The sequence below is a fragment of the Pinus tabuliformis genome, chromosome J, assembly GCF_031772625.1.
Source record: "Pinus tabuliformis cultivar Carrire ecotype Pingquan chromosome J, CPIR1, whole genome shotgun sequence".
Taxonomy (NCBI): domain Eukaryota; kingdom Viridiplantae; phylum Streptophyta; class Pinopsida; order Pinales; family Pinaceae; genus Pinus; species Pinus tabuliformis.
This window is the reverse complement of record NC_142295.1, coordinates 388683266-388692810: the sequence shown is the minus strand read 5'-3', so window position 1 is coordinate 388692810 and position 9545 is coordinate 388683266. Positions and strand designations below refer to the sequence as shown.

The 9545-nt window shown below is 32.1% G+C and overlaps 1 pseudogene; it reads left to right on the top strand.

The window, feature by feature from the left end:
* Positions 1–4123: 4123 nt before the first annotated feature.
* On the top strand, positions 4124–9029 carry LOC149227411 (NAP1-related protein 2-like; annotated as a pseudogene).
* The last annotated feature ends 516 nt before the right edge of the window (positions 9030–9545 follow it).

Sequence of the window (9545 nt, the reverse complement as noted above, 5' to 3'; positions counted from 1 at the left end):
AGGGTATTATCACAAGTTTTTTAAGAATTATGGGAGAATAGTAGCACCTCTAACAACATTAATGAAGAAAGATACATTTTCTTGGACTCCAGAAGCACGAGGACCTTCGAACATCTTAAAGAGACAATGTGCCAAGCACTGATATTAGCTACACCAGACTTCACAAAAACCTTTATTGTGGAATGTGATGCCTCAGAAAATGGAATTGGTGTTGTTTTAGTGCAAGAAGGAAGACCCATTTATTTTGAAAGTGGTCCAATCGAAGGAAAGTATTTACACAAAGCTATTTATGAGAAGGAAATGTTGGCAATACTGCATGCACTTAAGAAATGGCGACCTTACCTAATGGGAAGACACTTCAAGGTAAAAAAGGATCATGATAGTCTTAAATACCTTTTAGAACAAATATTATCTTCAAAAGAGCAACAAAAATTGGTCACAAAGATGTTGGGTTATGACTTTGAAATCATCTACAAAAAAGGGAAGCAAAATGTTGTTGAAGATACACTCTCAAGAAATGATGAGGGTGTGGAAGCATTGTTTTGTACCATTTCTATTATCCAACTAGGTTGGATAAATAAAGTAGGGGATGAATGAAAGAATGAAGAAGAAGTGTGGGCACTCATTCAAAAGTTGCATCAAGATCCCAGTACATCTGACACATTTAGCTCGAAAATTGATTCGTTATGGTAAAAAGATCACTTATACCTCTGTAATAATTCCCAACTCAAACAAAAGATTCTTCCGGAGTTGCACAACTCTCCATTAGGAGGGCACGTAGGATTTTTAAGAACTTACCATGGGGTTAAGAAGGAATTTTTTTGGGATGGCCTTAAATATGATATTCAAAAGTTTGTGGCGGAATGTTTGGTTTTCCACAAAATAAAGTTGAAAAAATTAAGACCCCAGGTCTATTACAATCTTTATCCATTCCAAGTCAATGTTGGGAGGAGGTTTCAATGGATTTTATCACAGGACTACCCAAGTCTAAAGGAAAGAGTGTCATCATGGTGGTAGTTGATAGACTTACCAAGTATGCACACTTTTGTGCATTATCTCACCCATTTAAATCCAGTACAATTGTTACTGCATTTATGGAAACAATACAAAATCTACATGGAAACTCAAAGATTATTGTAAGTGATAGAGATCCCATTTTCACTGGAAATTTAAAAAAAAAAAAATTCTTGTTTGGGTACTCAGTTAGCTCAAAGCTCATCTTATCATCCTCAATCTGATGGGAAAATTGAGATAGTGAACAAATGTTTGGAAGGATATCTTCATTGCTTTGAAACTGATAAATAGACATAATGGGTCAAGTGGTTTTCTTTGGCTGAATGGTGGTATAACACTTCCTTCCATATTGGAGTAAAAATGACCCCATTTATGGCACTTTAAGGATATCATCCACTGTCCATCACATCATATTTAAGAGAAAATTATAAGGTTCAAGCAGTGTAAGATCACATCGAGCATCAACAACAAGTTCTTCAACTCTTAAAGGATAACCTCACTTTGGCACATAATAGAATGAAACAATATGTATATCAACATCACCGCAAAATAATTTTTGATGTAGGTGACAAGGTATTTCTACGACTACAACCATACAAACAAATGTCCCTCAAGCAATCTAAGAAGGATAATAAATTGTCACCAAAGTATTATTTTCCATACAAGGTGTTGCAAAACATTGGTAGTATGGCATACAAATTGGAGCTTATTGCATCTTTCTGAGTGCACCAAATTTTCCATGTTTCATGCTTAAAGAAGGTTATAGGTGAAAAGCTCCTAGTTTAAACAATATTGCTAGAACTTGATGAGGAAGGAAAAATCATATTGGAACCTGAAGCAGTCACAGAAACAAGAATTCGACAGCTACGAAAGCGATCAATTTTAGTGTATCTCATCATGTGGAAGAACTTACCCACTGAAGATTCCACATGGGAGGATGATAATTTTACACAGAAGCATCCAGAACTACTCAAGCATTGAGGACAACACTTTTTTGAAGGAGAGGGGCATGTTAGGTCCCTAAAATACTAGTGTATTTGACCATTATTATCATCACTGTAGCACTTATTTTTATTGTTGAGCCCATATTGTCCCCATATTGTTATTATTGTGCCCTTACATTATTATTGTTATGTCGGCTCTGATTATATTGTGACCCCTTTGACTCCTATATATAGAAATGAGGTTTTTTCATTTGAATCATCCAAGAATTGTTCATTTGTGTAATGTCAAGGTGGTTTTCCCCTAGAAGAGGCTAGTTTTGAAGTCGGTGATCTATCTTTTCTATATTTTGTGAGATGGTTACATAATAGTAGCATCTTCAAGACCTAAATGGTTCCATTGCACCTTTACTAAGGCAATGGATCAATTTTGAAGCACCTTGACCTTCTCAACCAAAATCCGAACAGGTTGGACCTAAAAGTCTCCCCCAAGCTCCACTTGAATCATATTCAAATCAATTACATGATCAACATCAAAAAGATATTTTTAAGTAATGAATTATGAAACATATTATAAATATGCATGGATGTTAGCAATGAAATCCTATATGCAATCATACCAATCCTCTCTAGGATCGCAAATGGTCTATAATATCTAACTTCCAACTTTTCACAACTACCCAGTTTTAAAGAACTTTTATTTTCCTTCACTTTTAAGAAGTCATGATCACTAACTTTAAATTCCCTATTAAACATGTTCTTATCAATATATATTTTCTATCTGCCTTGGGAAGTCTTCAATTTTTGTTTAGTTTGTATCACTTTCTCTTCCATTTCTGTGAGATAATTTGGACTGACAATAGCATTGTCAATTGGATTATCCTAACTTACTGGTGTGTTACATTTACTACGAAACAAGGCCTCAAATGGGCTCATTTTCAAACATTGTTGATACCCATTATTGTAAGAAAAATTCCATCAAGCATAAGTATTCTTCCCATTTTGATGGTTTTACCATCACACACATCCTCAACATATCCTTAATACCTTGATTAACTCTTTCTATATATTCATCTGACTCTGGATGATAGGTTGTGCTAAAATTTAAATTAGTTTTGAATCCCTTGAATAAACCTATCTAGAAGTTGGATGTAAACTTGGCATCCTTGTCTAAAATCATTTCTTTGGGCACATCATGTAGCCTATAAATTTCCTTCATGTAAATCTTAGAAACATTGGTTGTCTTATGCATGGACTTCATTGTAATAAAGTAGGTAGCCTTGATGAGTTTACCCACCACAACCATGATGGAATCATATTCTTCCTTGTATTTTTGAGATAATTTGTAATCAAATTGACAAAAACAATTTCCACTAGTACATAGGGGTGGAAAATACAATGTCATATTCCAACAGTTTGCCCATACTATCATATTTTACTTGATTGTTTTGTACTTTTTTTTTAAAGACTCCAAATTTAGTTGGGTATCCTATGAACAAAATTATCATCAAATATCCAACAATACATTAGTTAGATATCCTATGATAATTGTGTTCATTGGATATCAAACACATTCATTTTTTGTTGGATATCTGACAATTGACCATATCAATTATCTATCTGTCAATTCAAAAAAAAAGTTGGATAAATATTTGATGTTTGACCAAGTCAATTAAAAAGGAATTAGTTAATACAAATTTCTGATCCACTTCTTTTGGTTAAAATGAATAAGATCCTATTAATCTATCTCCAACTAGTGGAGGTTGAACCATACCTTTCAGTAATTGAGAATGTTATTTTCTCCTTTTTATTATCATGAGAAGAAACCTTGAGAACACTTATAAATATATTTAGGGTTAGGGTTGATGTAACCAATAAAATATCCTACAATTATTTTCTTATCCTTCCATCATCATAAGAGAAGAGATGAGCGAAAGAGAGTCGTTGGGTATTTTTGTGTTGTATCAAAATTTTAAGAGACTTTGAGAAATGGTTTAAAGCCAAAGGTTAAGAGGGATTAGGGTTTAAGGTCTTATTGATGATGAACTTGGCATAGTAAGAAGAAGAGGAAATTTAATTTGTCACATCCCATTCCCTCTCTGTCACTCTACCTGTGCCTTTGATTTTGTTGGATTTTTAGGACTTTTGGGTTAGAAGGATTGAGCAAGATGGAAAAGTATAAGGGATCAAAAGGATAAGAGGAGGAGAATGTAGATGGTGAGCTTGTTGTCTCCATTAAAAAGCTACAGAAAATCTAGGATGAGCTTGAGAGGGTAAGTTCTCATGCACTCTAAAAATTGCTTTTTGGGTTTATTTTATTTCATTTATTTTTAATAGTGGTTTTATTTCTTATCTTTTTTAAAACCATTTTCCCATTCCTCTTTCTATAGGACTTTGTTTGCTTTATGGGTGCAACTGTTGATTGATTTAATTTTTGCTTGTTCATGGGCTACTTGAGAAGGATTTGCTACAACCCATAAAAGTAGGTTTTACGAAAATAATGGTTTTTCAGTAAACTCACACTTCATCTTCATATTCTTTTAGTCTTTTGGATGTGTACATTTTTATTGTTTTACATGTGTTTTCTTTCTAATAGTGTCAGGGGAAGTGTTTCAAGGAAAGAATTAGAACTAGAATATCCTCAAATTAGTTACTTCAATTTTTGTTTTTCAATATCCATTTATTGTTTGGGCAAGCTTTGGTATAACTCAAGGTTCAAGAAATGTAATATTATTTTTCAATAGTTCTTTCTCATTTAAAATTTTCCTATTTACTATTAGGTTCATAATGACCTGGTGACATAGGGCACTCGCCATGTATTATAATCTCACAAACATCCCTTTTGATATCAATTATAGTCTTCCGATTTACGATACGGTCATAGTGGCTTGGTCACCTGAGGTACTCTGCACCAAGTCACTACCATCAAAGGATCCAAAAAGGTTGATGGGTTTGTGATAAACTATCATTTTTTTATTCGACGCATGCCCATAGGAAAGGGTAGGCCTTACTTATGTGATTGTTTACAATTGATTTATTCTGACATTAGTTTTTTATTAGTTGTTGGCAATATTTCTTGGAGGAATTAGTGGAATAGAGTTTAAGTTAGATTTTGGATGATAAGTAGAGTATTCATACATTACTTATTTTTAATTTCATAGTTTCATTCACATTCAGGAAGATCCAAATTCATTGTATACTAATAATGTGTCACTTTTATTTTCCTTTTCCCCACTCATATAGTGACGATGCAACATTAATTTTTTCCCATCTTTTATTCTCTGAGATTGAATCTAAAGTCTCCAGTACTTAGCAAAGCATTTTTCTTTTCTCTCATAATATGTGTATGTGTGTAAATATATGGGTTGAAGAGATAAGTTTGGAGTCGATTGAAACAATGAAATTTTACTATGGTGGTGAGGAATCATTTTTTTTTTTTAATTGAGCATAACTTGTGTATATGATATAATGTAGAAAGAAAGAATATAAAGTGATATTTTTAAAAGGTGTATTGACTTTCTCTCTTTTGGCTATTCATCTCCAATTGTGTTGAATTTTAGAAATGGGTTTCAACAACAAAACATTTTTTATTTAATGAGATTGCATGAATCGGTCTCTAAATTAATTGAAATTTTTTTGGTGCACTATGGGTTGTTCTATCACTAGTATTACATGGGATGTTTGTACTCAGGTCATTCAGGTTATTATTTTTGGAAGTTATTATATGATGGCCAACTATATGGGGTCTTGTAAAAGGGTAAATTGCACTTGGATATTATGGAAAATTGAGTCCTCAATTATTTTTTGTGCTTTTCTTTTCACTACAGGGTCTTTAACATTCATTATTGTTTGATAGGCTGAGCATTTTCTTCTGGTATATTTGAAGGGTGATGCACTTAGTTTTCTAATCTATTGATTGTATTGAGATATATGTGTTTGATAGGCTGACCAACATTTTCTCTGTTCCAAGAGGTATTTTAAGGTGAATGGTGCATGTTTTTTTACGAATTTGGCTTGAAAAATTAAGTGCTTCTGATGGATTGTATAATATTTAAAGATATGTGAAGGGCAAATGATATTTAGTTTCCAGTTGAATTTTTTATGAAAGAAAAAAGAAACTGTTTGCTTAAGAGTTTTAAAAGAAAAAATCCAAAGAAAAGTGCTTATTGCACTGCAAATTCCATATAATCTCCATCTATAGTTTACAAAGAGGAAAAGTAGGCAACATGCTTTCCATTTTTAACTCACTTTTATATAGAATTATATCTATAAAAAAAATTGAAAGTTGAAAACATAGCTAGAAGCAAAAAGAAAAAAATATGTGAATCACCACCAAAAACCCTGTTAGATACATATTGAAAGATACAAATATATATTTAATTTTTTGAGAATACAAGTTTCAAATTTTCATCATATCACCAAAAGGATTTTCTAGAAGTGTCCATGTTTAAAGAAAAATAAACAACGCAATGATATAGATTAAAAAAGAGGCTAGTCCTAGCCAAATATTTCCAATTTATTGTGTTGAGAAACTTATATTTTCTATCATAACATGGCCTTTAGAAGCAATCGAGTAAAGTGTTATTGTATTTACAATATTTTACAATATATGAGAATAAATATAGTGTTTTTTTTAATTCAGTTCATATTTTTGAAGTATTTGCTTCCAGAGTTTTATCCACAGTGATCATTTTCGATCAACATTTTAGGTACAGACCAAGACCCATGATCAGGATGTAAATTGCTAAGAGAAGGAGGAGAGGGAGAAAGGAATAAATAATAGAAAGGAAATAAGGATTTTTTTTTTCCTTTTTCCTTTCTATTATTTATTTGTTTCTCCCTCTCCTCCTTCTCTTAGAAATTTATCTTGATGATGGGTCCTGGTCTGGACTCAATATGCCAATTGAAAATGATCAGTGTGGATAAAACTCCAGAAGAAAATTCTTCAAGTTATGACCACCACAGAAACTTGCAAACAAGGATCAGTTCGTATTCTTTTTAGAGATATTGATTTTCATTGAAGGGTGCATTTTCTGTAATCAGAGAGTATGTGACGTTGTATGAAATATTATTGACCAGGTTGAAATGTTTTCATTGGTAGTTTACATGAGGTTTTCTTGTTGGTTGAATTTGAGATTAATCTAGAAAGAAAATAATTGTCTTAGTTTATGCAAAAAAACTAATGATTGTAGGAAATAAAAGTGAAAAAATATCTACACAAATCATTATGAAATCATTATCAACAAAAAACCTTCTTGTTTGCAAGAATGACATGCTAACCATAAAAATGTAAATCCAAGATGGGCTAGATTTATAAAGTGATCCTTTCAACATTTTTCACAAGTGGGTTTGGCCCTTGAGAGTTCAAAATACATGGGAAATCTCATATGGGAGAAAGGCATTCACCTAGACAAAAATGTCTAGACTATCATTGATATTTGAATTATGAAGACTTGATAGTTGTTCTCATAGCTATTTGTATGCTTAATAATTCAAGCCATCTAATTAGTGATAGTAATCCTTAAATGTGGATGAATTTGTTGTGTCCTTTGAGTTTTTATTTCTTTTGTATTTTGTGCGAAAGGCTCTTGTTTTTAAACATGGGATAACTTTATGTTCATTTCAAACACATTTGTTGTTGTTGTTTATTTGACTAATTTCCTAGAATTTTAAATAGGTCAATGAAGAAGCTAATGACAAAGTACTAGAGGCAGAGAAAAAATATAATGACATATGGCATCTAGTCTATATGAAACACAATGAAATCATTCAAATAGTTCCATATTTTTGGCTTACTGTTGTATGAATTTCTATATTGTTGGGAAATTTTGTTCTAGTTACTTTTGTAATTTATGGTTGTGTAGCATCGATTATAGTTGGTATGAAATTTGACACATCGTTATTTGACAATTCATTTACATTTGGCTTCTAATTTTAGCTTTAACTACAACTTCTAATTTACCTTGCATTGTCCGACCTCTTGACTGAATAAGATCAGAAGGTGTGTTTAGTCATATTTTTTGTTATAATTTTACAACTGTGATATGTGCATTGCTTTTTCGGGTATTTGAATGAAATCTGTCAAACTAGTAAGGTTGTTGAGGATCATGAATGTCTCCATATACTTCAATACTATTTTTCCTTTACTATGTGTAGGTATTTGATTATCATTTTAGAAGATGATCTTACATGTGAAAATTTACTAAATTTTTTTCTTTTGATTCTATATAGGTTTTCAAGTATTTGCAATCTTTATATGTTGAGGATTTCAAAGATGTCAAGTCAGGATATTTCATTACATTTGTAAGTATCAAATGTTTTTAGATTAGAAACCAATGCTGATATGCTGCTTCATATGCTTGAATGCTATTTATTTCTTAAGAATTGTAGGATGGTTGCCAATAGGGGAGGGTGTTGTTTTAAAGTATGGAAATGTATCTTCAAAAAATTAAAGTATGGTTTGGGTTCTCTTGCACTAACATATAGAAATTGTTTTGATTATATGCAGACATTTCATCGTAATCCTTATTTGAAGAGACAAAGATGGTTAAATTGTTTTCATTATGTGATGATGGAAGCACAAAAATAGTGGGAAGTACTCTAAAGTGGAAATATGGAATGGTAAAATTGTTATCCATTTTGCACCAACTATTGTGTTTGAGATTTGATACATGTTTTTCATTGGTCAACACAGTTTGTATATGTATGCTTTCCCGGTTTTTCATTGACATTGGCAACCGATTAGAATGTTTCTTTGCTAGAGGATGTGACCAACAATATTAGTCTATAGAAGGAAGGAAACAAGTGAACTTATCAAGAATAAAGGTTTATTGGTTGTAAACCTTGTAAATTTGCATTACTCCAAGGCACTTGTCATTTTTCTCTTGAATTAGTAAATAACTTATATTTCCATCGATTTATTTCTATACAATTATTTTCGTGAAAATTTTAAGATGCCCTTTTTGTTTCTGAACCTTTCTATGATAACTATGTAGTTACTTCACTTGGTTTAGAGAAACCAAGAAGGATACTTAAGATGGAATACATGATGAGGTCTGTATAAAAGTACCTTAAAACTATGTTGAAACATGATTTTTTTACAAAATATTTTTTGGTTCATGAAGTTAATTGGTGTTTTCTTAAATGGAATCAATAGAGGAACTTGTTTATGTGTCAATGCTTTTAGGTGCCACTATTTTGATATGCCATCATATGTATTATTTTTTTATAACATTTGTTTCCCTATTATAAAGTGTGTTTACCAGCCCTATATAGGGAGATGTTGTAACGTGGGTAACACTAATGTTATAATATGTATACTTTTTTTAAAATAAAACATGTAGCAAATAATAATAATGACTTTATATATATTCTGTTGGGCATGGAATCCCCCCAAGGCATGTTTTGGGACTCAAAGCCCAAGTTTTGACCGAATCTTGTTGTAAAGCTCCGCGAATTGCGGGCGCAGGGCATGAAAGTATGATAGAGTCACAGGGTTGTCCACCCTAGTTTTGTAATGTAATTTCGGTTGGATAGACCTACCCATGCTCCGCAGACCATGGGATTGTATAAATAGAGCGAGGCTCTAAG